General features: G+C 34.8%; 1 protein-coding gene across 6 annotated transcripts in view; it reads left to right on the top strand.

Annotated features, from left to right (window-relative positions):
• LOC110384010 (tachykinin-like peptides receptor 99D) overlaps nt 1-25,241 on the top strand; it is a 125,278-nt gene that overhangs the window by 42,100 nt on the left and 57,937 nt on the right. For 5 of the 6 annotated variants that reach the window (XM_021345023.3, XM_049838831.2, XM_049838830.2 and 2 more), the window contains one exon: nt 16,900-16,931. The exons of the other annotated variant lie outside the window; for it this stretch is intronic. The gene's annotated coding sequence lies outside the window, so the exon portion shown is untranslated. The remainder of the gene's footprint in view (nt 1-16,899; nt 16,932-25,241) is intronic. 6 annotated transcript variants of the gene reach the window in all.

The following is a 25,241-nucleotide window of genomic DNA, read 5'->3' on the forward strand; positions in this document are numbered from 1 at the left end:
GCCATTTGTCATTCAAAAAAAGAACCCACACCTAAACAACCAGGTTCAACCATAGCAAACCACAAAATACCTCTTTCCACAGATACATAGACAAAATAGAATCGTCGTTCCCACGTTGCAGGTACAAGCTTGCAGATGCTCGCCGTCACCCGCATTGTTTGAAACAGATAAGACCCGCCCGGACTTTCAATAACAGACATACCGAACCGTCTATTAATGAAAATCGTACTGTTACCTTGAATTCTCTACAATTCAAGACGATCGGTTAGCGAAATGGTATTTGCGTTTGAGAAATTGGCTTTGTTAGTTTTGTTTTTCGGATGGGCCTTTAAAGTACTCGAAATTGGATATACGTAGTGATGATGACTAAACTAACGTAACTTTGATAATATCTTACTTTTTTATATCTAACCAAATTAACTGTAGGTGGAAAAGTCTAAGTGGCAGCTAGTATTAATAGTCCATGTAAAAATCAGTAACATCCTACCCATGAACATCGCCATATCTACCTATAAGTTATGACAACCTAGCTACACGGCAAAAGTATACCAATCGCAGAATTATTCGAATAAACGAAGCAGAAATCCGCTTGGCCAAGCTTTTCGTATCGTTGTTTGCATTCAAAATTGCAGCACATTTTGGTGGCCATTAGCACCGATCCTGCATACGTTTTGGTTTTGAATACCCACGGTATCCCGCGGACCGAATAGGTTTGTACCAAACCGGTTGTAACCGGTCATACGGGTAGGATATAGGCAGATTTGGTTACATCGGAAAATCGTTGTTGCTGATTCGAGTTGATTTGGTATAGTATCTACGCCTATTTTTTTAATTTTGTATAGTATCTACGCCTATCTTTTTAATTTTGTATAGTATCTACGCCTATTTTTTTATTTAAATACGTAGTTAATTTAGTTCACTGGCAGTAATGCATATAACACAATTTCACGCTTACATCGAAGTATCGAGTAAAAAATAGTCATATTATGTTTCTAACTACTTCAGGTGCAAATAGCTTAACTGTCATAAACATTTTCAGTAATGTAGCTTATATAACAGTATAATAAATATATATATAGGCTATAATTTGCATTCAAGTACAAGGAGTAGTTCTGTTAATTGGTAAAACCACTGACAGAAGCTAGCTAGAATTTATTAGTATACAACCGTGTTGGTCTACATAATGAATATCTGAATTATAAATAGATGAATAATAAATAACTAGAATTTTGACACGGCCAAAATTATCTGTTGTATCGAAAATCAGATTAAAGTACAATTTATGTTATTTTCAGTAGTTATCAAACATGCAATCTATAAAGGTCTGCGCAATAAATAAATGAAAAGCTCATTATTATATGAATAGCTAATTTATCCATTATGTACAAATTATTAAACGCAAACAGATAATACTGGCCTTTATTATATAAAGTAAGAAAAAATAAAACTATATAAACTATATATAAGCCTTGATAGTTATAAATAGATAGAAGGGTTCATGAGAAAGGATGAAGCATGTATGTATGTAATTTACACTCGGAGTACGGAAAGATGAACGGCATAGTTCAAGCGTCTTCTCTTAAGGTGTCTACACACCAAAGCCGCTGATGCCGGCGGCACAGCCCGGCGGCCCAACCCGCCGGCCGTATTTTGTACAATCATGCCGCCGGCTTTAATAGAGTATTTGACAATTACTAGAACACCACATGCCGCGGCTGTCGTGCCGCCGGGCTGTGCCGCCGGGTCAGCGGCTTTGGTGTGTAGACCCCTTAAGATTAAATACGTTCGGTAGATGTGACCAAAACGATCAGTTTCTAAGACATTCAAAGATTTTTTGAAAAAGGCCTATAATTGCGAAGATAGTAACGTTCCTGGTCCCCCGAATATCCGCATTTTGGCGACTTTACTTTCCTAGGAGATTTTCCATTATGACATAATCGCTAGTATCTTTTTCTCCATGTAATTTACAATCACGTAAAGTCGAGGCAGTTCAATAGTGAAATAACAAAAGAATAGAACTAACAAGCTATCCTATTCAAAGTGTTCAGAAAAAGCTAACATTACTACGGAGCAATAGTACAAAGATAGAGCAAGAAAAAAAAAATCTTTAACTCAATAGTGGTAGTGGCGAGCTTCAAGTAAATGGATTATCTCGATAGTCACCAGAGGTGATTCTAGTAACGTAGGTATAAGCTATTACTGACTTTTTAGGGTTCCGTATATAAAGGGAAAAACGGGAACTTTGCTGTCCATCTGTCTGTGATCAGTCTGTATCTCACAAACCGTGATAGTTAGACATGCAGTTGAAATTAATATACAATTAACATTATTTTTGGATGTTTTATAGGTCGTCTGGTTTTCTTACACTGTCACTTTCTAAACGACGTCACGGATTACTTCGCTATTACAATGTCAACTGGATTTTTATTTATTTTTCTTAAATGGTATAGCAGCTTCAACCTATGCAAATGTTGGATCCCAAAATCAAATTAGAACCGATATTTCCAGCTAACACAATGTATGTGTCTCTTTAAACAAACAGGCTTTATTTTTATTTGTCTAGACTTCTAGAGTATCTATTTTGTATAGATACGCTAGAAGAAGACTGAAAAAGTGGCATACAAAAAGTATTTACTAAGTGCTGGTTTCTCGATGGATGGGAACGTATTATTCATCTTGAAAGGAAAGCAAGTACGGTATCCTATTGTGTTTGTACTTTGTACACAACAAACTAGTAACCTTTTTGTTTGAAGAATAAATACTTAGTTGTTAGTTTTAGGTATTGAGGTTTATAGCAAGCAACGCCTCTTTAGTGTAGTAGATATTTTTGTGATAGGTATGCGTGTTGATCTACTTTTTTTAAAAGTAGGTTATACATGTGATCGGGCTGAATATCTAAAAAGATATTTAAAGAATTTATATTAAAAAGTATTGAGACATAAATTAATTTGCTAGGTATAAATACAGTAAACTTTAGTAACCTACCAAAAACACTTCAACACATACGTATACTTGCTGATTTTTTTTGCCAAGAATAACCTGCTTTCTTTCGAACAAGCTTTTCGATCGTCTCAGTTCTATAAATGTAAGGAAATCTATTTTAAATAACAATCGTGTTTCCCCTTGTCGGGTTTTTACATTTAAATGCGGTGAATGTCGCCTTGCCGTTGGGGAAAAAGAATTTCATCCACTTACGTGAACGCAATGAAAATTCAGGGAGGATTATACGACACATCTTTATTAAAAGTTATGCGAATGAAGGCTGTCTGTTTTGTAATGCGAAACCACTGAACCGGTCTTGGTATAATTTCATGGAGGGACAACAATAGCCTTGGATTATCAAAGCTGTAAATCAAAATCGGATTCCTAACTGTGACGAATAGTGGTTTCCCGTCCCAATAGTTACGTGTGACTGAAATATCAGCACGAATTTCCTATCTGCTCTCAATATTGTAATCTGTAGCTCAAAATTTCAAACTGTGTGACCTGCTGAGCCATGGCTTTACGAAGTCCTTGGAGCTGGTAATCCATTGTATTAACATCATATAGGTACATATACCATACAGGTATATTTGGAAATGAATATACAGCTTTTGCCAAAGCGGATTTAAATCGTTACCCGCAAATATTCATAGGAATATACATTTCACTTTGTAAGATTTTCCCGGAAGAATGTTCAAAGCTGGGAATATAATTTTTGAAGTGAATTTTTTGATGAGAATTTGAATAAATCAATCGCGCGTTTGCCACAATCGGCATTTTCAGTTGAAGGTTGTGCATGAAGAGATGGTAATGGAAAAGGCTTTCAGTCGAAAGCTGGTAAAATTATCGCAACCTTCAGTGATTGGAAACAGTCACAATCAGTATCATAATATTATATCGTTGCATAAGAACATAAGAATTATTAATTAGTGTGGTGGCATATAAAAGGAAAATATAAGAACAACTATAATTTGATTTTAAAGCCGAAAGTAAAACTTAATCTAAACGTATGTACCCATGATTTAAAGTAGCATTTAGAAAGTGAAACGTCCTTTCTCCCTACATTAAAAAAGTAGGCAACGATCTTTTTACAAAACTTTATGCAAATTAGACTCCATGTTTTATCAAGGTCACCGAAAATCGCGTGTTACACACTACTCAGCTGGAGTGGTTTACATAGATATTTATTTGAACGCAAACACATCACGAAGGAGATTTTATTCCCTGTGAACAAGTCTGCCTAAAGTTTTTTTACGAGAATATTTTTTTCTATGTTAACCACTTATATGTACATACTTTCTAAGTATATCTTAGACACCAATGGCTGATAAAAAGGTGAAGGAAAACATCTTGAGGAAACCTGGACTATAGTTTGAAATCACCAACCCGCATTGAGCAAGCGTGGTGATTAATGCTCAATCCTTCTCCGTGTGAGAGGAGGACTGCGCCCAGCAGTGGGACGATAAAAGGCTGTAACAGTAACAGTATGTTAACCACAAAAATAGGAATTTATCGAAAACAAAAGTTAAACTTGTAATTTTATTTTATGATTGTTAGGGAAGTCTTCAAATGAAAATATGCTACAGTTAGCCAACGTTTTACCGTCTAGAAACTGCCCAAAATAGGTCGATAAGGGAATAAATTCGTAACTTGATAGTCAGGGACACTACGCAATAATACTGTCGACATCTTGTGCCATTATGTCTATTAACTGACCATCGATATAACACATAAAACTATATTACTGTTACTGTATTATTTTCGTATATATATATTTGTGTGTTTATGTTAGAGGGAATTTCGTGGAACTGGTAAAGCTTTTATGGGAACATAAGGTCTCAAAATAATAGATTTTGTTAAAGTTTTATCTATTTATTGGAGAAGTAAAAAATTGGTTTTCAGTCTGAAAAGCTACAGAAAATAACCAAGTAATAACTAGTAAGGGAAAAAGTAGCTGTGTGCTTCAACGAAAAGACTAACACCTAACTAAATATATATAGCTCACTGCCAGCTTATAAATTTAATTTATATGTGAATTTGAATGTGTTGATCTCAAAATTTGTAGTTAAAACATTTCAAATGTAATACCGTGAAATGCAAGTTTCATCTGCAAATATCAAAGCCCACATATGCTGTTAGTATTACAAATATTGTAAATGTGTTTGTTTGTTTCACACAGCCATGGTATTGACACAAGTTTTTGCATACAGATAGTCTGTATGCAAAAACATGACAGTGCAAAAATATGACAGTGACCGGAATGTCACTGTCATATTTTTCGTTGGTATCGAAAAAATGCGAAGTCCGGTTCTGGAACTGAAGCTTCAGAAAAAACTGGCAGTATTTATTTTTCACTATCTATTTTATCGCGATTTCACCCGCGTCTATTAGGAACTTCTTCCCGTACACGGACAAAATTCGTTTAGCCAATGTTACTCAGGAATAAAGTTAAGGGATTTTTCAAATCGGTTCAGTAGTTGATCCTTCAGGGTACAAACAAACAAAAAATGTTTCCTCTTTATTATGTTTTATTATCAATATATATAAATTATATAACCGCCTTTAAAAAGAAGGATTTCAATTTGACCTGCAATTATGTAGTAAGTATGTATGTTTGTGCACGATTTTCTCATTAAATGAGTTGAAATAAACAATATTGTGATAGTAAAGGAAATCTAACAGATTAACAGACAGACGAATGCTTATTGTTATATGTCGATTACAAGACCACTGTGTTAAATAAATCTCGTTTTGTGACGACTCCTGTCCTCACCTCTGACGGTTTCAAAGCAATCAGTTTAACACAAACCATTATATTAACATCTTCATTGCATACTTCAAACGGGTTTCTGTACCTACAGGGATTATTGTGTAATTTTAACGTCAGGACGTTGAAAATCTTTGTAAACTGTTAAATGTTTTATCTCACGAAAACAATACTTGTGTGTTAGTGTATATTATTATGCACATTGTCTTTGTGTGTGTAAGTTCGGGAGCGTTTATTAGTGGCCGATTCGCCGAGTCATACAAATACCTTGTGCATGTGCTCCGCTTAACTACATAGTATGAAACAAAGTCGCTTTCTCGGTCCCTATGTCCCTATGTACGCTTAAATCTTTAAAACTACGCAACAGATTGTGATACAGATTTTTAATAGATGTATTTAGTATCAGTATTGTACCCGTACGAAGCCGGAGCGGGTCGCTAGCTCGATATAAAACATTATTCAATATTGTTTCATGTATCGTACATTCCGATACTCGTATCTTGTTTAACACGCTTGTATGAGACTTTAAGCTTCGTAACTTTATTTTTCTTGTACAAAAATAATATTCTACACCAGTGTACCATTTGACGCTCTAATACATATACAGTATATTTATCTTTCGAATCAGTTTATACAAATAAGTGTGCGTAACGAATATATTTTGTTGTTTCATTACTTCTGACTAAACGCTGCTATAAAAATATGTAAGAAACGATCTCGAAGATCTTTGAATAAATATAACGTTATTATTTTTGTATCTGATCTAATTATTAATTCAAATAGCTCGTGAATTTAGGTAACGTAGTTTTGTCTTCGGTTTAAAATAATGGTAGAACGCATTACAATTTTATGTGAGAAGATCTACATTGTATAGACTATGTTTAGTAACAAACTACAGAGTACAGATTTTTTATTTCAAGAAAGCGTGAACCTTACTTGTTGTGTGTAAATTGACCTGTACACTGTCTTTGTATTGTCGATTTGGCTTAGGAGCGCTCAGTAGTGGCAGTGTTGCCGAGTCATACTTACAAACTCCATGTAGGGTACATCTAAGCACACAAAGTACTTATGGTTCACCTGCTTTCGTGGGCTAAAACATCTATGCATACAATAGGTCTGATCGTCATGAGGGTAGCAATATGACCTTCATTTTGTTAACAATGACGTCAACGATATATTAGATCAAACATGGCTATCATACAGCCAATCACTTTACGGCTTGTCAATGATGTCTCGATTTCCAAAGTGGGTGTTGATAATGTGCCAATAGTTTTCTGAATTTGTGGGAGTCTCTTCTTTCGTTGAACATGATCGTATTAATACAGAAAGTAACACTAAAGACCTACTCGTCTTGTCAAGTCTCAAAGATAAACCATACTATAGGTATGTGTATTTGTATTTTTATGGGCCCTTATTGCCTGAAATAAAGGAATAAATAAAATAAAATAAATAATTAACACAAAGTATGGGTGAATATGAAACTTTCACCTCATTCAAGGCAACCAGGCCGAGTAACAACTTATTTTCAAAAACGTTTACAAAAAAGAGCAGTCACTTATTTTCATCTCAAACAGCCCAAGGCCACAAAATGCTCAGCCATGGGACATAAGGTCAATAGCTGATACGTCCTATGTCGTTCACATGATTAATGGCCCATCGATCACCGCCCACGCCCTACACTTCATTTCACCAGTAAGTCAGTTCCGGTCATCATTACGCACTAGTGTTTGTCATCGTGCCTCCACTGCTTTCACGGAGATTTGGTTACAAATGGAGTAGATCTGCGATCTGAATAATTTATTTAGTCTTCCTCGTTTTTCTTGCTTTTAAGCAGTGTTGATGGACTTGCAGATTTGAATACGAATTTTCTGTTTTGTTTGTTGCTGGTTTAAATATAGAGGTTGGTGCTCAAGGATTTATTCGTAGGTTGTAAAGTGAAGAATTTAGAAAATGATATTCTTAGTTACACGAAGCAGCACTTTCAGCATACTAGATTGAATGTTTTGTCATTTTATTACTCATTAAAAACACAGAAAGAGCATGGGATTTAAAAAGCACTAAAACAGTTTCTTAAAATAGTCCGGCTAATCCTAATCCCAGATCGCCGTCTGGGAATTTAAACTATGATATCAAAAATTCAGTTTTAACAAAAACACACTCTTTTATTCAGCTATGAAATATCTACAAAAATAATTCCGCATCTCTTCGAAGTTGTGCAAACAAAAATAGAATTTTCCTATCGCGATAGAGCAAACAGGTGTCGATAAGCCTTCTATTCCATGCCGCGAATTCCTTTGGTAACCAGTCACGTTTCGATGTACGTAACCCCGACCAACGTAGTAAATGAAATGATATGAGTGAGAAATGGAACGTGGCAGTCGAATGGTGATGGTTCCGTACTAACTTGCAAGTCGTAACTGATAGGTAGGTAATGTTCTATGTCTAATGTAAGTATACGAGTTTTTATTCGTGAGTTTGCCCTTAATAACTTTGGATATAGTTGAAGTTTAATTTGTGCTAACTTTCTACGACATTTAAAGATTAGAACTTACAAAAAAATATTGTGCTAATGTAGACTTGGCAAGAAATCATCTACCAAAAGGTATGAATTTTCACATAGAATATTTGGAACCCTAAAAAACATCTAGAAGTAACAACGGACATGCTCATACCAATATCTGGAAAGGTTCGTAAAAATACAAATACCAATATTTAGGTATCAAAGAGAAGGTAGTTTCCAAGGGCTAAATCAATATCAGAAGCAAGGTTTTACCTACATTATACCTAGTCTACATTCAGGATTTCGAACACAATTTTGCACAGCTAATCTAGGAATTATTTTGCAAGAATCGAGCAAAAAGTGGGAACGTGGATCGTTTGCCCAAATCCCTACTTGGATTACAATTCAAGATGCTTGCTAGGAATTAGTTGGGTCTAATAACGTGGTTGTTTTTACTGAAACTAGATCTAATTGTTTGAACCCTATTGTTTAGGGAACAAGGTCTAGTTTTTATTGGCAATTGTTTCACATGACTGCGTCTAGCCTAATGGTTGTAAGAACTATTCAGTATAATGTTTTGGCTAAATCCGTGGAGCGAACACTTTGAATTAGGTTTATTTATGTGAAGTTTCTCTAAGAAGGCTGAATAGGTATTCAGTGAATGCCCGTTTGGGGGCTATAGACTCGACATTATATGGACTTTAATACATGTAAGATAAAATGTATCCATGTACCTTATACATCTTTTTTGCTAGTTATCGAGTAATAAATATTACAGTTCGACGTAATAGCTTATATCTTCTTAGGGTAAATAAGAAAAAATAAGATCCCCTTCACACTGAAAACTTTAAGTCGGGCGTTAGTTTAATTGGGCTCATAAATCAGTATGGAGGTGAATTATAGTACGCATTACAACGATCAGGTATCCGGCCGATATCAGAACGACCAAAAAGTTTGATTGGATTCACGATTACGTAAGAAACTTTCAGCCAACGACGGGCGACAGTTATTTCTGCAGTGTGAGGGGGCTCTAACACACAGCGACAGATTATCCGTAACATATAATAATATAATTAATCAATCAAATAACCATTTGCCTAATGCGTGTAATGTACTGTGATATAAATTAATCCATTATTATTAATGACTTACCTACACGTAATTATTATTATAATGCTTTTATGGCACTTACTCAATATTTCGTGGTGATAGACAATTTGTCATTCAGTTAATTATATTCCCTATTCATGGAATTATAAGTAAGAGATTCAATTGTTTTTAATAAGTACAGTCTACAACAGAAATGAATTTTAAAAATACCGCTTTTTCTACTGCAATCATATACTCCATGAAGATACACAATTTCCACAAAATTATAAATATTTGTTATGTAAATAATTTGGCTACTTGCGTTTTGAAGTAATACAACTTCAAAAAATCTTTCAACATTACACACTCTTTATCCGGCTACAAATCGTTCCTGAGAAACGCCCAGGGAAAACAGAGCATATAATCTAGTTAAAGATAAAGTCTACAGTTTCAAGCACAGACAATACAACATACCTACTTCATGAAAAAAAATACCCAGTATAATGGCTTTATGAACTAACAATACATGTCGATCAATTCGGACCCGACGCTCAACACTTCTATTTTGAAGCAACAAAGCACTCGGTAATAGTATACTGAAGCCGATGACCTATTGTTACTAAAATCTGACGGCTGGATAGCCTTATTAACAAGCAAAATTTACGCAAAATAAAATTCGTGTGTATTTATTAGATCTATGAATCCGTAACAGCGCTTTTACACTATAGGATTTTCTGCTTAGTTTTTCCGAGCGGATCGTTCGGCTAGTCCAAGCAATTAACAACTACTTAAAACGAGCGGAAAATACGTTGTTGTAAAAGCACTATAACTATGTATATATATAAAGTATATAGTAGCATTTTAGCCATCTGTAAGTACTTAATTAATTGTGATGATTTGAAATGTAACTCTAAACATGCTCAAAAGAAAACGTCAATTCTTTCAGACAGTTCGTAGGTACAGAATTTAACAATGTGATTATATCTTAGGTATCTTTCAAGAAACCAATACTCTTACGTTACTGTAGGACCTTGCCATTTTCCTCTAAGCATTCCTGTTATTTTATCATTAAACGCAGACATTGTAGACTCAATATCGTCAAAGCTAGGGAAATTTTACCGCTTAGAAACCTACTCAGTTTTTAACGATCGCCTTTTGTCTGTATTTCCAAATCGTCTTTATAATTTCTTCACGTCTTCTTTTGTAAAAGCGAGAATTTAGGCATACTCATTAGAGGTTCAATAGTATACGGTTGAAGGATATGTTGCCTTATTTCTGATTTTATTTACACGTTTGCACAGATGCTAGCAGAACATTAACCTTCCGCTATTTAGATAAGGTAGAAAATCTATTGAAGAAATTTGATAAATTGAAGTAAGTTGATGTGCTGTTCATACTTAGTTCCAATTTCACAAACGATCTGATTAAAATTTAGAGAAGTACCATTGAAATGTACAAGATACTTTATCTCACATATGATACAGACACTAATACCGATACATTACTGGCTGATTTCCCCAAGGTTCACAGCGATCAAACGGCAATTTCATTTTATAACGCAGAACCTACGCTAAGAAATAGAAACCATAACGAAGTTTTGTAGTACTCACTGTAAGTAAGCTCAAAAGATTTCATTTGCCACCTCTTGAAGCTTGAATAAACAAGCTTAATATTGCTATACTTGGCTTACCCGCAGACTGCAAACTAAACAGTCGGCCGACAGTTGATCGAATTTTCAAAAGTTAAAAACAAAACTTACTTCCAATCAAAGTTTTCAGTCGGCCTGAAACAGCTAAATTACCCTGATCTCTGTAATGTGCACACTACAATTCGTCTTCATACTGATTTATGAACCAGAACAAACTATTAGCCCACTAAAAGTTTGCAGTGTGCTCTACAAAAAAAAGTACAATAAAAATTATAATTCCAACGTAAAAAGGGAATAAGTACTTGAGCTATGACGTCAGAACAAGTCAAGGGTTCGTTTTGTTTTCATTACGAATTATTTTTTATGTCCCGATTGCGTTTCACGAAGCTAATGTTTTGTTTAATCAGAGTTCCAACGATACTCGGCCTAGTTAACATTGTGGAATAATATCGCTTTCATGCTCGTTATCATTGAAAGACTTTACATTTTGGATAGCTATTTAATTTCATTAAGAGTTGGGATGAGTTCAAGTGAAGAGATTAATTCTGAATTTTAGATAGGCGGTAGTATGCTCCCGTGGTCCTTATGGCTGGTTTAATTGAGTTTGGCGGGAAGGGAAAACAATTTGCCACAGATAACTATGCCGCCATAGCTGAGGTACTCCACTTAAGAAATAATTGTGTAAGTAAACATACCGAAAACCGATCTCAGTGGCGTGCACTTGGAGAGGTGCACCTGGACATAGGTCCAGCAGTGGACTGCGATAGGCTGATGATTATGATGACGATGATGATGAAACATACCTGATAGAACAATTTTATTTTTATTAATGCAACTTGGTAAATCTACTTACAAAATTAGTTTCTATTGTGTCGATTTACGTTACGCAACAAGAGTCATCCGGGCTATAAAAGAAGAAGTAACAACGATTATTATATTTTTCACTACGGTGCGTAGGTTTCTCAAACAAGTAACATAAGAAAGAAAACGTATAGTATTGTTTATTTTCGGATCACCCCAATATATTACTGAACTTGAACTACATATTTTATCTATCCACAAAACAGATTATTTGTACTATCACCTATATATTTGTTGAGCTTATTTATACAATACGTTTGTATATTTATTAGATTCCCTGCAGTTACTTCCCCGTTGAGTCGTCTTGTGTCGGATTTAGGTAGGTAACTAAAACAAACATTGTGAGCCAGCTGAAGAATTTTAGACTATTTATTGGCATTTCTGCTTTGAATTCAACTATGTTTCTTGCTTGTTGTTATTTGATTTTGGTTTTATACTTACGTGGGTTTTTAGGTTTATTGAAGAAAGCAGGTATACATATAAGAAGAATACTGAGCACAGACAAAACTAAGTACTTAGTGTAAATTAAAGTAAAATAGTACTGTGCAGAAATTCGTGAAGTTCTTTTATAGAAAACTACAATTTATAAACATTAATTTTACATAACATGTTTAGTCTAAATAAAATTAAAGAAAAAAAACCTTTTTAAAAACAAGCTTTTATTTAAATGCTCTAAAAAGAAAAAAATAAACATTTTACACTAAAACTTTTACTGTTAACTTATAACGTCATTTCAAATTTAACACATTTGACACAATTTATATATTATAAAAGCTTGTCGCGAGATCTATTATTATAGAGAATTTATTATTATATAAGTATTCGTATTACTAAGTACTCGTATTTTCTTAGTTTTATAATTTTAATAGGAAGCAGGTACGAATACTTAGATCTCGCGACAAGCTTTTATAATATATAAATTGTGTCAAATGTGTTAAATTTGAAATGACGTTATAAGTTAACAGTAAAAGTTTTAGTGTTTTTATTTTTTCTTTTAGAGCATTTAAATAAAAGCTTGTTTTTAAAAAGGTTTTTTTTCTTTAATTTTATTTTTAACTTTTTAGTACCTCTATTTTTAATTAGAGATTTACTACGACGTAGTTCGCAGCGCGTAGCAGCGTTATTCCGTTATGAAGTCCGTAGTTCGTTCACATGATATGTAATATGTACTGATTTAAATATCAATAATGTTGAAATTATGTAATCCCTTGTTAGTTATTTGTAACGTTTCTCATTCTATCCATTTCTTTTAATGCATCAAAATTACAAGGTTTCTTCGACGTCAATTTGGAGCGGTCAAGTTCTTCGATTTGAAGACCTGCTAAAGACCTAACTCATAGGTTTGCGTTGTTGTCTATAAGGACATCTTTGTATAACGGATTATTGGCCACCAACCATGTCAAAGCCTCGAACACATTGTCGCGAGACACTGAAAACTCACGAGTAATATTTAAATTCTCTAGATGCTCTGTAACAATCACAATTCCACAGTTATCTACAGATCTAGGCAACAGATGTGGCAGTTTTTCGGTAGCCTCGAAAAGATCCTGAGCAAAAAGAATTGCTTGACCACGAAATCCGTATTGTCCAAATAAGCCGTCAAACTTTACAATTTAAAAAAATGGTATTATCCGAGACAGAAGGCGCATTTCAGTTTGCGACAAACGTTGTATAACGTGAGGTATAGGCCCAGGTTCCAAGCTGTTCCAATATGCCTTAGAAGAGGACGAGGAGGAGAGATACGAGGACGTGTTACTTTTACTTATGTGATTGTTACATCGGTAACATAGCATCAATTCTTCTTTATTTTCGCGTAATTCTCGTGGAAGATAAGTAGGTGATGCTGAGCATTCTGTTCCTGTCGAGCCTGGCCAAGTGTTCTTCTTGTAATTCATTTTTTCTTCTCTCTTGTGAGCGTTTTCTGTCGGTATTTTGCCTATGTGTGCGTTGTTCTAACGATTCGTTTTCTCTATGTTTAGCAGTAGCTAAACTCATTGTTTCTACGCGTTGCCGCTTGTGGACATCGTTTTCATTAGCAATCTTCTCCTGCCTCTTCAATTTCGCCTTCTCTAAACGTCGTTTTCTTTGTGTAGTTGTTTCTGTTTTCTTCATGTTATTCCCACGAGTATAGGACAAATAACGGTCCATCTCCCCAGAGGTCCGTTGTAGAGGGATAAGGGCTACAATACAACAGGGTTCGCCCTGGTACCCTGAGTCGCAACGTTAGCGGCAAGACATGTTTATACACCGTCATACCATTAAGCCCTCGGCACGTGCTCACCTTGGCATTGGGTCATCCATCCAATCAATCATATATAATTAATATGGGACGAAAGCAAGAGACTCGTCAAGACGAATCAAACGAGACCAACCTCGATAGGGTTGCGTCGTTTAATTACGGAGTTCCTATGGCCACCTTCCGGCTCCATCATCAGACCCTGGTTACCATATAGTATCAAAGTACTTGTCAAGACTAATCCAATGAGCCCAAACTCGATGGGGTTGCGTCGTTTAATTACGGAGTTCCTATGGCCACCTTCCGGCTCCAACATCAGACCCTGGTTACCATATAGTATCAAAGTACTTGTCAAGACTAATTCAATGAGCCCAAACTCGATGGGGTTGCGTCGTTTAATTACGGAGTTCCTATGGGCACCTTCCGGCTCCATCATCAGACCCTGGTTACCATATAGTATCAAAGTATTCGTCAAGACTAATCCAATGAGCCCAAACTCGATGGGGTTGCGTCGTTTAATTACGGAGTTCCTATGGCCACCGTCCGGCTCCATCATCAGACCCTGGTTACCATATAGTATCAAAGTACTTGTCAAGACTAATCCAATGAGCCCAAACTCGATGGGGTTGCGTCGTTTAATTACGGAGTTCCTATGGCCACCTTCCGGCTCCATCATCAGACCCTGGTTACCATATAGTATCAAAGTACTTGTCAAGACGAATCTAATGAGCTCAAACTCGATAGGATTGCATCATTTAATTACGGAGTTCCTATGGCCACCTTCCAGCTCCATCATCAGATCAGCTCTATGTCACAATAACATTGCATTGTCATCCGATGTATACATGCATTCTAAATTTCAGCTCAATCGGAAACCGGGAAGTGGATCAAATTTAAGTTGCAAGATTTGATTACAGACAACGGGACAGGTGAAAGTAAATAAAAGCTTGTAATTGTAAAATATCTAGCTATAGATCATAGAGCCACATGGCGCCTAGACATAATAACTTTTAATAATCTGTCTGATCTGTCTATGGGCAAAAAAAACCTAAGCGCACTATTTTAAAAATAGAATTCCAGCTAAATTTGTACAGTTTGAAATAGATGGCTAGCCCAGTGGGTGTTGTAAGATTTATATTTCGAACATCGGTAGCGCTAACGTTCCTATCTACGCAATTACCAACGTATGTAAATGATTACTTTTCATAAATTTAATGGTGTTGTTCAGATTTTTCTTGCGCGTGCTTCGTTTTTTTAACAAAGCGAGTGATTAATCGTATTATTGGATAGCTTTTAACCCTTTTGGTGGAACGAGGTTTATGTTTTACAAATTACTTTCCAAGGCACGTGAATTTTGTGTGTATATAAAATGTTGAAATGAAAATTCCCTGTAAAATAATACAAATTCGTGATGCAGCTCTTCAGTAACGTTATTTTTTTTAACATGCGGCGATTGATTTTATATTGAACGGAAAAAAACAAAATCCCCCTATTTACCGGTCTTTCATCATGGTGAAACCTTTTTTTAAGGTTTTAAAAATACCCATAGGGTTTGCATACGTTTTCGCACAGCTAATTAATCATTTTAAAACCCTCATCAATCGTCAGTATCGTCGCTAAACGTCACCTCTCTAATCATCTAATGCAAAGCCAATATTAGGGTGGATCACACACTAGCACCCGTCACGTTCCAATTCACGCAGGTTAGCTTTATAACCAACTCTCAAAACGAAGGTTTAAAGGTTGTGTAATTTAGATTGTAAACAAGCTTTGTACAATCAATCAATTAACAATTAAGTATGTTTGATACGATTCACGGCTCCGAAAAAAAAAAAACTTTTAATACTTAATTTTTATAAAAAAGCTGAATTAACCAATTCTGAAATTGAATTCTCGTGAGAATGGCACGCTCGTCTTTTGTTTGACAAGAGTCCTTCGAGACCTTCTCTAAAGAATAGCCAATACCGACCCAATATAAAACCAAAATTAAAAATTACTCAAAAACAATTAACAAGTCGTGGTGGCCTAGTGGGCAAAGAACCAACCTCTTGAGTATGAGTGTGGGTTCAGTTCAAGGTCAGGCAAGTACCAATGCAACTTTTCTACCACCCTTACTACTGCCACTTTGTATGGTATCTGCTTTCTAAGTATATCTTGGACACCAAACGACTGATTAAAGGTGAAGGGAAACATCTCGAGGAAACCGAGATTGTAATGTCTGAAATCACCAACTCTCATTGAGCAAGCGTGGTGATTATTGTTCAATCCTTTTTCCATGAAAGAGGATGCCTGTCCCCAGCAGTGGGACTATAAAAAGCTAAACAAACAAATTCAAAAAACAGGGCACCTAATCTCATTAATAGCATGAACCGATTATGTCATTTCCCGCCAGTTAAAACAAACAACTGGCCATCAATTTGTTTATTTACAGAAACTGCGTCAATTTACACGTAATTTGCACCAAGGCTGGAATAATTCCACGTTTTTATTGTCAAAACGTTCATGTTACATTGTTTTGTTTTTCTATGAACAGTTAACTTTTTAATTGTTTTTATTAATGACAATTGAACTTATAATAAAATTATTGTAGTTATGTTTTGTCCGCGTCCCGTGGGAACTAGTTTATGCACCCAGATAAACAGCAGCTTATAACCTCTCTCGGTAAATGGTCTAACACTAAAGACTTTTTGAAACTGAATCAGGAGGTTATGAGATTAGCAGGTTCAAGCAATTAAACAATCAAACTCTTTAGCTTTACAATATTACTGTAGATTTATGTATGTCATCTGAAGTTTCATGAACTTTTTTATTTTCAGGTTTTCGTCGAGAGCAGAACTTAGTCACTTTGGTGAGTACAACACATTTTGTTACGAATAATATTTTACTTTCATTATAAGAAACTAGCTCAAATCCATGGTTCCGACCTGAAGAACTTCTTCGCACACACAGATAAAAAATATATATCCTTATGGATAAATGGGTTTTCTGAAGCGGAAAATAAAATAATAAAACGGACCAATAGTCATTGCGAGTTTTAGCTTTGTATAATTAACTAGCCGTTTTCCCGCGGTTTCACCCGCGCCCCGTGGTAACTACTGCCCGTGCCGGGATAAAATATAGCCTATGTAGCTTTCGAATGGTGAAAGAATTTTTTAAAATGGACCACTAGTTTTTGATCCTATTCATTACAACCAAACAAACAAAGTTCTCCTCTTCATAATATTAGTATAGATACATTTTAGATTACATCAACCCTTTCAAATACCTACCATAAAAATATTGACATAATACAATGAAAGAACTATATTATTTAAAAGGCTATCACCTCCAAACAAAACAACACCGGAGCCTATCAATCTAAACTTTAAACTCGTTCTATACAAACAACGATTTGTTTACAAGAACAGACAAAAGGTAATTGACTATAAATTTTATGTTCAACAGTAAATTAAGTGAGATTGCTCAATAAGAAAATGCTTAGAGCATTCAACTGAATGGAGACGCCGTTGCTGTGCCATCCATCTGACGGTAGTGGTCGCATGTACGGACGCCAGCACATCATTCACTACTACCTATAAATCTTAACTCTAAAGTATAAAGTTCAGTTTTGACTGGGAAAATTTTGCAGATTAAAGTAGCTTGATATGCTGACTGTGCTGTTCTGTACCCACATGTGTACATACGTCGGGTGTATGCCTGTATTTATTTATTATTCGTAGCGTACTTCTCCATGTATTTTAAAGTTCACGCGTGACCAATAAGCAACTATTTATTACAACGCTCTATGCGCGTGAACGAGCAGCCATTTTCGCCGAAAGATCTGTGCTCATAGCGACTCCAGTTCGTTCAATGTTCGAAGTCAAAATGCCATTAAATAAATAAGTAAACAAGTACTTACATTATAGAGGCCACAAAGAAAGTACAATGGGTTACAACTTTGAATAGACAATTATATAATAAAACCTTTGAATAACAACCTGCGTTGTAAAATACTTATTACGATCTAAACAGGAATAAAAGAAAAAGTATCAAAAATATAAATGCCTGGTTTCAGCATTTTGTCGTTTACGGGTGCAAAATAATATAGTTATTGCATTGAGATAGTTAAGTAAGTACTAGCCGATTTAATATTTTTAACTGTGTCTTAAGTGCAGTCGAGTTAATTTCGGTAGCAATTTTAAATATTCGTTTTTAAGTTTTTCTTTTGAACTTAAAGTATACCTATTGAGTTTTGAGAGTTTTCATAAGTGTACCCATGCCTTAAAAATATGTATCATTGTTTTTATAAAATTTAAAAAGCAGAGTAATCTTTTTAGAGGTGTACATGTGAAAAAGCATTATAGTGACACCATGTCATGTCTAGAATAACGATTTTATGTTATACAGGCTGCTAAAATATTACCGCGTGTATTTTCCAGATACCTACTAGCTTTTGCCCACAATGCCTACCTACATATATCGCTCAGAGTTAATTTGGTGAACTGTACTGAAAATGAAAGGGTAACATGGGCTATACGTGAAAGAATTTTTAGGAGCGGTTCAGTAGTTCCAAATAGCTGCCTATTTATTACAGAATACTGAAACTCTGGGCATTTTTAAAAGGATACATTTTTAAAGATATGATTCAGAAATACGTAGCTTATTTTGTCTATTTTTACACTCATGTCACAAAATAAAAGAAACAAAAGAATACAGCATTCATACATTATGTTTATTGTCGTAACTTTTTTATATAAACATAAAAATGTCTATAAATAACCCCCTGGCTGATGCAATGTTTATTTTGTTTATTTTGCTCGACAAAACTGTGACAAAGGGTTCCTTTCATTGCAAGATGGATGTTGCATGTTTTAGTAAGTTTTATATGCCAGTTTTATTTATAAAGTGAGTTTAGTTAGGAAAGTGAAACGACAGCAAATATATGTTTCTGAACACTGACAAGGAATAGTTTATTGCAAGCATCTTCCTCCAAGTTTTGGCATAAAAACATCCAAAAAGCTTCAGCTATTTAAGGGTTAAAATAGACAAACAAGGTTACCTTCAATGTTAAAAAGGACATATAATATACCTACTAATAGTCTAGCTAAGAAAGTTAGTCTTTTTTTTTCATTTTTATTTTATGCGCCTTCCCCCAGAGGCTCATAAAATTAGAAATATTTTTCGAATCTGATTTTATAAATTCACCTAGGGACATAGATATTACAAAATTAATATTAATAAAGCACTGAGACATTTTATTATTTCTTTATAATTTTAAATACTTAGTATTTGTTGAAACAAAATCTCTGAAATAATATCGAAAGCTCAGATAATCTCCTCGGTATGTTTACAATAGCGCTGCCAACTCGAATATCACATGATCCGCACTTCCCAAGTTTTATCCGTCTTACAAGTTCAGATATTATTTATTCTGGTTAAAATTACAATCCGGTTCCAACTCACCAGAAGTTTTAAGCGCCTATTCTACCCAAATACTGTTCTAAAAGCACTTACAAGCAACTTTTGCCAAAAACGGTTTATCGTATCTATGAGGTTATTATAAAATCCGAAGACGGTTCAAAATATAGTTAAATAAATGCTGGAATTACTACTTTAATTCTAAAAAAACTACTGATATACAGTAAAGTTAACAAAATGGCCATGATCTATGATACTACATAGATGCCAACAGCGGTTTCACTCGTGTCCCGAGGGAACTATACTTTGTGCACCCAACTAAAAAGTATCCTAGAGCCTCGCTATCATCTATCACTCACTTGTTCCTGTACAAACAAACAAACATTTCAGCTTTATTATATTTAAAAGCATACCTAACTAACTCCTACTTCGTGAACTTTTTACATAGGTATTAACATAACATTTTCTTTGTTGGCACAATTCAAAATACAGACAGTAAGTGCACACTCATTCTTACGCATTTCATAACTTGCGTTCAACATACATAATTACGTCTTTCATCACGCGATATATTCCAGCCTACAGCTCATAATTCTCTTAGCGATTAATTAGCCCATCTTTATCATAATATAATGATGTATTGATCACCGCACTAACGTTATACATCTGCTTAGTCTTAACTTCTGCAAATATTTAAACTTTGGCTTGAACTTTTGTGGATTCTATTTTTGCTATATTTTTTATACATTTCGGTTCAACCAAAAGACGACCACTGCTAGACAAAGGCCTCCCCAAGGTTCACCTTCATTCGCAGTTGTCAGAGACCCGCCATCATATGTACACGAATTCGTTTTATTCATAACGTTTAATCATGTTTCCTATCTATGAGGCTGTGGTAGGACATAATTCCGGTCCTCCGATGATTTCTCAAAACCAATATCATAACTTGAACATGGTTCTAAAAACCAATATATCTTGTGACAGTGCACTAACGCAACCCGCATTGCAATAGCTCCAAAGCTTTAAAAGTCTGCCAAGAAAGAAAACTACACAGAGTTATATCACCTAGAAGTGGCACAAATTCATCTTACAGTAGTACATAGTGCCATCAAAAACCCACAACACACACGTCAACACAGAAACATGCATAAATCTTATGTCTGAAGTTTACAAGTGCATAATTTCTGTCTGTTTATAATAAAATCTATTCACGTGAAATTATGTATTTGATAGTGGTTCCTAAAGTTTGTAAATGTTAATGATTCATTTCAGACGTAGTAGTTTTGAGGCACTTTACAAATACAAAAGTAGGAAGGTAGGTATGTGCCTCTTTATATAACTGGTTTGTGTACTAATGATAATGAGCATAATGCCGTCGATTGAACAGCAATTATAAAACTGTAGAACGAAATGTCCATGAGAAAAATCCCTTAAGCACTTTTCGGTGTTCAATGAGTTTGAAATAAAATACCAACAGATTTAAACCTCTCGATCACCAAGTCAAAGTCAAAATCACCTAGGTTTACCTACCTAAAACTCCGAACTGCAAATTCAGTACCACCAAATTCACTTGGCAATTAAAACCTACTAATGGGGGATAAGTGAACAAGCTGTTTAACTTGCACACAAAGTTAATTGAGAGAAATGGCGTTCCAGTTACAAGTGAGCTTGGCCCCGAATGTTCTCGATCCAGTTTAGACTAGTTCCCAACTTCGATGCGGGACAGATAAGTGATCGATTGCCGACTGTTTTTGGTATTAGTGCAATTGTTTTGTGTGTTTTGTTGAGTAGATTAGACTACTGAAGAAGAAAACGAATCACCCCCATTTATGCATGTTTTTCCTTACTGATACTATCTAATACTATATATGTAAAAAGGAACAAAAGTAACATAGGTACCGCCAGTTGCAGAAAGCTCCATTAAAGTTAAAGCTTCATTAAATCTATTGCTGACACTTTTTATCTTGTTGACATACTTAGATTTAAAGAAGCATTAACTTTAAAGAAGCTTTGTGCAACTGACGGTAAGTCTTAAAAAAGCTTAGCAGTTAGGTATAGATAGACAAAAAGATAGGCGGAACTACGAGGTCATGCCATATATCAAAGTCCAGTTAAAATCCAACGCCTTTCCCTACATTGCCCTTCAACCGTCCACGTGTAAAAGAATACACACATTAGAATATTCTAGCCAAGAAAATGAAAACTTTGAAATTCTCACTTCCCGACTGGCTGCAATCCAACACCTTCGACCTTATTTATTTACATACACTGCTGTGCTCGGTTACAAAACGAAATCGCCCGATGATAGACGGCAAGTGACGGACATCTAGGTGTTACGAAATCACAATTTGCCCGCGTCCCTTTCATCATTATCAAATGTTTGGAGCCAGAGTAAACAAAGTGAAGAGTTACATGTCCCAGTTTCAAACTACTGCGATTTACTTTTTAATTCACACTTCAGTAAACACGTCGGCGGTTACAGAAACATTCCGTGGCATTGGAAAAACATTGGATGTGGAATAGAGCTGTAAACACATCACATCTTAATTAGATTCGGAGATAAAGTTGTTGAAAGAAGATTTATGAACAAAAACACGTTAGAGTCATAATTATGAGCTAGTTAGCATTTATTTCGGCTTATGTTTTAAGATTGTAATTAGTTTTCTTTATGCTTCCGATAGGGAATACGGATATAAGTCAGATTTTTCTTCTATTTGACCCATTACAAGTCATAAAGTGAATAAGACTTGAGTTGATCTCTTCACGATATTATCCAATGATCTATTTTATGGCGGTGTTGATACCTAGAAATTGCTTCAACAGAGAGGTACAACTTTACGCAGATAATCCTTTATAAAACTATATTATGTACCTCTAAAATAAAATTGTAGGGAACAATTTTGAGTTTTAATATTAACAACAGCAATTATCTAAAAATAGGAAACTTCAACCCACCTGTACCTACGAGAATATTTTTAGAAAATAAATTGTCCCGTGCACTAGACTGGTAAACCGACTTGATTGATTGAAAGCCTACAATAAAGCGTACGTAAGGTAACACAAACTCCGCATCACGTAGTACATCAATCTAGGAACAAATAAAACATTGTCGTGTGCTCCAATAACAGGGATTTGTACAGCTGGGTCAATTGGCAAACCCCAGTGGGGCCCACCAGGGCCAAAGACTGCTGGGGCTGCGAGATTGTTCGAAAGCGTTACCGCGGCCCTGGTACGCAAAGGGCTTAAGAATAAACATGAAGGGTTTTAGTCAGTAAGAGTCTGACACTCCCTCACAAAGCAACCAAAGCGGGAGGAGTCACTTGATGATTTCCTACCTAAGCAAAAGGTAACAGAAACTCCACATCTCTGATGTCATCATCTCCCGAGCCTTTTCCCGACTATGTTGAAGTCGGTTTTCAGTCTAACCAGCTGCAGCTGAGTACCAGTGTTTTACAAGGAGCGACTGCCTGTCTAACCTAACACACATGGTGCGTAGTACGTCAACCTATGAACAAATAAAACATGGTGCCCCAATAACAGGGATTTGTACAGCGTCTGAGTCAATTTGCTAAACGCCTATCGTCTAAATTGTCTCAACGCGGCTCGGTTTACGCAACAGAATTGATTTCATCACGACGGGCTAGGGACACGATATAAGTCTCGACAATTTAGCTCCATCAGGAACAATTTGGGGTAATAGTTTAACCAAAACCGGTAAGTGATGTTAAGAAATTTTAATTTTAATACTAGTAACGGGTTTTTTATTTGACTGATAGTGTAGTTATTACTGGTTGATACTGGAGGTTCCAATGAAAATTTAAAAACTGGGTGCACTGTCCCAAAGATATAGTCTCATAGGGAAGAAAAGTCTAGAAACTACACTGGCTGGGTAACTGGCCGGGAAAACGCTCTATTAAAAAAGGTAGATTGTTTATCTTTCATTTTCTTGCAATGCCTAGTGCTAGATTTTGTAGTTGATAGGAAAAATACTGGTTATATCTTCTTACGCTATTACAAGGTTTATTAAGTTACAGTTTAGATTTTCTATTTACAGTTGAGATCAACTTTATAAACGATTTATTCCTTTAATTTATAAATTATCTAATAAAGGTAAATGTCTAGAACATAATTTAGATTTTAGCCTTCTTATCTGATCAAGCTTTGAATAATAAATACCAATTTGGAAATTACCGCAAAATGGCGCTGCTGAAAATTCTAAAAAGAATTCCAATCAGATCTCAATTTACAAAGATAATGAATATATACTCCTTTATTTTCATTTCTTATCGTTTTAGGTAAAAGCAATTTCTTTTTGACAGTTTTTTATGATCATTTGAAAACAGGAGCTTTAATATGTATTTTACATTAAAAACTTCAATACTTGCTTAAAAAGCTAGCCTAGTGTTGAAAAGATTGCCAGACTAAAAGCTAAATTATCCGTAATTTGAAGTTAAACCTTTATTCTCATTCAGTAAGTAAACTGAAACCAGAGAGTAATAAGATAGCCTTAAGTTGATACGCCTTTATTTTTAAATAGGTATATTTATTATGTCTAGGCAGCCTTTTTCTATTTGCTCCCAAAAGGTTTTAAGTGTCTTGTATTTTTGCTGTTTGTACGTAAATAGAAGTCGAGTTTTTTGGCTGTCTGTAGGATAAAAATAATTCATTCATGGAACCATAATCTTAATTAACTATAAATAGATTATCTTATTAAGAACCTTTTTTTCTTCGCCTACATTGTCTATGTAAATAAACATTTCTCAAAATAATCTCACAAATCTATACATATAATAAATCTGTAGAAAAGTAATTTTTGTACATTGAAGAAATTGACAAAAAAAATAGCCAGCATGTTAAAGGATAACTAACAGAACCCATTTCCATCATTTTTGTCTGTTTGTCTGTTTATCTGTTTGTTCGTTCGGGATTCACGTAAAATCTACGAATTCAATGCAGACAATGCTTATATACAAAAATTCTACGTAACTTGGGGTATTACTTAGTTTTTGTTTCATCGAAATTGATTCACTCTATCAAAAGATATGATTAATTTTGTGAATTCAAGATGTAAAATATTACGACACGCAATCTGTTTGTCAAAACTGTACATTTGAATGTTGTACTTATATTAGTTGATCGGCCTATTAATCTTTACATAGAAAATCACACCTTCATAAGTAACTTCGGAAGAAAAAAAAATGAAAATTTTGTTTAGCCAAGGTTAAAGTAGCTCCATCTGTGGTAATCTGTGTTAAATAAAATACATAAAATTTGACAAAGGAGCGAGGTGGTAAATGACAATAAATTACCATACATTCTTTATAGAGGATTATTATTTCAACAGATGGAGTTGTGTATTTTCCGTTATTCACCATATTTTAACACTTAGTGTAATTTTTCGATAGACATTTCAATAGTGTTTGTCAGTTTGCCGTGCCACATCAAAATCCAATTATAATTATTACCTTGATGAAAGGAAAATTAATAGTTCTCAACCAAATTTAAAACGGTGCCATCTAAATAATTTTTTGAACATTATGTCAAAAATGATGACTAGTAGTATAACAATTAATTATCATTTAAAGTTACAGATGGAGTTCATATCAGGATTTTTTCATAAACATAGTTTAGCTTATCTTCCACTAATGTGGTGGCCTTAAAACAAATTACTTTGAGTGAGTAGTATTAAGTAGACCTTAATTATTTTTTCTGATGCAAAATATGTAAACTTAATCCTAGAAGAAATGAGGATCTGTCTCTC

This window comes from Helicoverpa armigera, chromosome 12 (assembly GCF_030705265.1).
Source record: "Helicoverpa armigera isolate CAAS_96S chromosome 12, ASM3070526v1, whole genome shotgun sequence".
Lineage (NCBI taxonomy): Eukaryota > Metazoa > Arthropoda > Insecta > Lepidoptera > Noctuidae > Helicoverpa > Helicoverpa armigera.